This window comes from Penaeus monodon, chromosome 6, assembly GCF_015228065.2.
Source record: "Penaeus monodon isolate SGIC_2016 chromosome 6, NSTDA_Pmon_1, whole genome shotgun sequence".
NCBI lineage: Eukaryota > Metazoa > Arthropoda > Malacostraca > Decapoda > Penaeidae > Penaeus > Penaeus monodon.
The window spans coordinates 15,493,284-15,498,283 of NC_051391.1; the positions used below are offsets into that span (position 1 = coordinate 15,493,284).

The following is a 5,000-nucleotide window of genomic DNA, read 5'->3' on the forward strand; positions in this document are numbered from 1 at the left end:
AAAACAGCAATCAATTACTGTAGGTACATGATTACTTGGTAGAATAGGTTACTCTTGGGTTCTAGTATCAGGTTATAGTATTTCCAAAATAGTTACTTTTTAACATTTTTATTTCCTTGTTTTTATTTATTTATTATTATCTTTTTTTCTTTAAAATATTTACTATGCATACTTCTTCCAGGCTTACTCACTTCTCATGATATGCAACTCTGTGATTAGAAACGGCATCTCGTATCTCTTGTACATTTTTCTAATAGTGGAAGGAAGATGTTCCGTCAGAAGGATTCAGGTTAGCTGTGGTTCATTCCACAGTATGAATTATTAAAGTCAAGCATAATTATGTGTGCATTAGAGTTATTAACACCATTATGTTGGTGGACCTTATTGCAAATGACACACATGATTTACAGTTCGTTTGATGTCACAGTCATTATCTTGAATACTTATTTTAAAACTAAATTTCTTCCAAGACTGATATGTGCACCATTTATTGATAGTACTTTTCAGCCATCCGTAAAAGGAAAATGACACTTGCTCTTAGGTCCAGCTATAATGTTGGATATGATATGCAAATAAAATGCTGCTTGTTTTAAGAGGATGTCACGTCTGTTTTGAATTAAATCTGAGCATACCATGAAGGACAATAAATGTGGTGATGGGAGGATAGGCTGTTCAAACTCCTTTTTGTATTATTAAGAAAAGAATGGGTTTTGACCTGACCACATGGTACAGTCAATTACATATTGTATGGTTTTATGTGTGTGTGTTTGCATCTGTGTTTGCCAATCTGTGGATGCATGGGAGTTGACTGCTGGCTCACACTCTCACTGTTTTCCTCTTCCTCTTTCACCCCTTTTTCATAATCTTCCTCTCCTGCCTTTTTCATTCTCTCTCTCTCTCTCTCTCTCTCTCTCTCTCTCTCTCTCTCTCTCTCTCTCTCTCTCTCTCTCTCTCTCTCTCTCTCTCCTCTCTCTCTCTCTCTCTCTCTGTCTATCTTTCTCTCTCTCTATCTTTTTCTCTCTCTCTATCTTTTTCTCTCTCTCTATCTTTTTCTCTCTCTATCTTTTTCTCTCTCTCTCTCTCTTCTCTCTCTCTCTCTCTCTCTCTCTCTCTCCTCTCTCTGTCTTTCTCTCTCTTTCGTTCTCTCTCTGTCTTTCTCTCACTGTTTTTCTCTCTCTGTTTTTCTCTCTTTTTCTCTGTTTTTTTCTCCTCTCTTTCTGTTTTCTCTCTCTTTTTCACTGTTTTCTCCCTCTCTTTCTCTATTTTCTCCCTCTCTTCCGTTCTTCTCCCTCTCTCTCTCTCTCTCTCTCTCTCTCTCTCTCTCTCTCTCTCTCCTCTCTCTCTCTCTCTCTCTTCTTCTTCTCTCTCTCTCTCTCTTCTCTCTCTCTTCTTTCTTTCTCTCTTTCTCTCTCTCTCTCTCTCTCTTCTCTCTCTTTCTTTCTTTCTTTCTTTCCCCCTCTCCCTCTAACTCTCCCTCCCTCTCCATCTCCCTCTCCCTCTCTCTCTCTCTTTAATTTTTTATCATATTTCTTCCTACTTCCCTTCATTCTCTCCATATCCGCATTCTCTCTATACCCTTCTTCCTCCTCCTGTCTAACATTTCCATTTTCTTTCCTACATTCAGTTCCACCATTTTACCCATCATCCTGTTGGAGACCACTACAACTCAGTTAATTTTTCTGTTTGTGTTCATACTTTTTTTTTTTCTTATTCATCTCAGGCATGGTCCTTCTCAGGGCTTTCTGGCCAAATTCACTTTGGAATGGACTGTATCACATATTGTCTAGTCTCTATACGGGAGGGACAGGTCTCACTAGAGCGATGCAAGGTATGCTGTTTGTCATAGTTATTTTGTGGCGGAGTGTATTGCTGCTTCCTATGTCTTGTTATTGTACTTGGGGAACAACAACTAATGGCTCTGGTGTTGTAGAATGTAACAACCTGAAAATGAGAAGTTAGCTTGGAATATTTAGCTTTTGTATGGTGATGAGTCAATTCAACTAAACAACCCTTTTTTGGGAGAAATGTGAAAAAAGTGTGTGTGTGTGTGTGTGCGCGTGTGTGCACATGTGTGTATGTTTTACATTCACCCTAAGGTAAATTTTAGCAATTCACAAATCTTCAGATTTACTCTTGATCCTTTTGGCTGTGCAGGGCTCTCCAAGTGGTGACCCATCATGTGTTCATTTGCTCTAGGCTGCTGTCACTGCATTGTGGAAAACAGTACATTGGGGCTATACATTGCTTACACTTTACCCCACACTACATATACAAAAATTTGTGTGGGATGCAACAGTTCAGACTAATTATCTCTCAGTCAAGGTGTTTTGATGGTATAAAGTACTCTCATAAATAAGTAAAAAAATAAATAAATAAATAAAAACAAACAAAACTAGGCTCAAGTTCTGAAGAAGAACTGCATTTGTCTGTAAAAGTAATGATTTGTAATTGACTAGGATTGATTTGTTCATTGGTTTTGAACAAAGATAGGAAAAAGAGTGTAGTGACAGTATTTAGGCATACAAAAAATCACTTTCTTAAAGTTTGATCACTTCCAATAGTCAAGCACTGCCTTATGTAGGACCTTGATTAGTCTTATGATTTTTATTTTCTAAATGTCATACCACTAGACAGGTATATTCTATCATTGTTAATGAAATACAGTAAGGTATAAATTGGTGGTTACTTGGAACAATATTATTTGGCCATATTGTAGTCAGCTGTATGTAGGAAATATGTGTTTGGTTGCAGGTGTATGTAGCTGTGGGTATATGGATCTAGTTATGTGTGTTAACTTGTTTGTTTGTTTCTTTGTTTTCTACTTGGTGAACCTGTTACATCTGGGCTACTTAAACCACTAAATTGGCCAAAGTAAGGCTCACTATGCTCAGGCATTCATTTGTAAGATAATGCAGTATTAGTCTGGTAATTTTGTTAATTGTTTATTGTGGATCCCCATTCCTGGTGGCATTATTTGTGAAAGTATTATGAAGAATTTCAGCCAACTTCTGAAGGCTGTATCTCTGCACAAGAATGCACAATGCACAACTATTCAGCACTCCTTAGTGTACCATAAAGAATAAGTTGAAATGACACAAAGTGTCATGACAACTTTCATGGCCAGTTGGCTCAGGCCAAACACTTGAGTAGCAATTATGTGTTGACATCATTTAAAATTAATTGAAAATATAAATGTGTTTGCTGTTTTATAGATTGCAGTGAAATTGATATTTTCAAGAAGAACCACTTCTCCTTGGTTATTTTTTATTGATCTTTTAACTAAAATGATGCCAGAATCTTGTCATTGCATGTGTGGGATCTTTCTTGTTGCCCAGTCTTGGAAGTGGGTTAGATATTGGTTCTAGCCCTCCATATTGAGCTGGCCCTCTAGATAGGGAGGCATTACAAATTCAGGTAGAGTCCTCTGTATTATTATCAAGCCATTTTGTTGCTTTGGATTTAAAGCTTAAAGGCTTAAATCCTTATATTTCATTTGATTATTGGAACTTATCAGTAATATTCAGGAACTTGAAAGGATGTGGATCTTAAAGCCATAACAAACATTTAACATAGATTTAAATAGAAGTCATTTTTGTATCATTGATTTACAGAAGAAAAACATTTTCTAAATATTGAGCTTTTAGGTAAGAAGGAAATAGAATAAGACAAAATAGGAAGGATATAGTTCATTGTGGGATGAGCCATTTCTTTTTATGGGAATACATTGCTAATACACAACATGGAAGGAGTGATAGAGAAGGGAATGGTAATTTCTTGTAACACACTTAGAATATGGAAACTATTATATGATTCTTGCAGGGATTTTCTGTATTTGCTACTTATCGTGCTGCAAACTTTCCCTTGGCAATATTATCAGCATCTGTCAGAGCATGGATGGAGTTTGAAATAGCTCTCTTAAGAATAAAGGTATAGGTAATATGTGATCCTTGTATAAATAATGGTGATGGATTAGTAGTTTGTTGGGTACTAGTAGTTTTTGTGACTTTGGGTGTTCCAGAATTTAGGTGTTATTTTATTGTCTCCTGTCATACTCAGTCATCTTTTATAATTTTTCTCACTATTTATGAACACCAGAATGAAGGTTACTTCAGTATCATGAAAGTGGAAAACTTGATGATGTACATTTGTAATTATACACAGTATATGTTAACAACAAAAATTAATTGAAGTACAGAAAAAATCCACCAGTCATGTTAGTTTTGTTGACAGTATCAGATATTTCCAGCACTTTGCAATGAAGATGTTAATCCAATCAGTACAGATGGCAAGAATACATGCCACTGTAATGTATGTTAATTTATTGTATTTACACAGAGATGGTTCTATAAGCATTTAGTCACCAAGGAGTCAGTTATTAGCCCAACCCATCTCACCTGTCTACCCTTTTCCTTGATTTTTGGAAAGTTTCTTTTGTATTATTTCATTGTCTTTAATCTTACCAAGATTTTGATAACAGTTTAATAATCGTAATATCAGTAATAATAATAACAGTATCGATATTGATAATATTAGAAAGAAAAACACACTTTCCCACAATTTCAAGGAATGGGGGAATCAGGAGCAGTCAGTAGGGTCTTTTGATTGACTCCTTGTTGGCTGAGCTCATGTGGCGCCATCTGTATGTAACAGAATTCACAAAAAGCTGCAGGGGACATTACATAAATCTGTAGTGATGATTGGGTGAAGTGGCTCTTTGTTTAGTTGTTGCAGCACCAGGTGGAAGCCCACAACAAAGACATTTGAGTGTTTTCTCCAGTTATTTAGTCTGGCGGAAAGTTCCTCAGGTCCTCTTCTCTCACTCTCCTCCTTCCTTTTCTTTTTCTTTTTCTTCTTCTTCTTCTTCTTCTTCTTCTTCTTCTTCTCTTTCTTCTTTTTTCTTCTTTTCTTCTTTTCCTCTTCCTCTTTTCTTCTTCTTCTTCTTCTTCTTCTTCTTCTTCTTCTTCTTCTTCTTCTTCTTCTTCTTCTTCTTCTTCTTCTTC

The 5,000-nt window shown here is 36.1% G+C and overlaps 1 protein-coding gene across 1 annotated transcript in view; it reads left to right on the forward strand.

Moving 5' to 3' along the window:
• Nucleotides 1-5,000, forward strand: part of LOC119574276 (multidrug resistance-associated protein 5-like) — a gene marked incomplete in the record, with an annotated part of 47,324 nt that overhangs the window by 14,877 nt on the left and 27,447 nt on the right.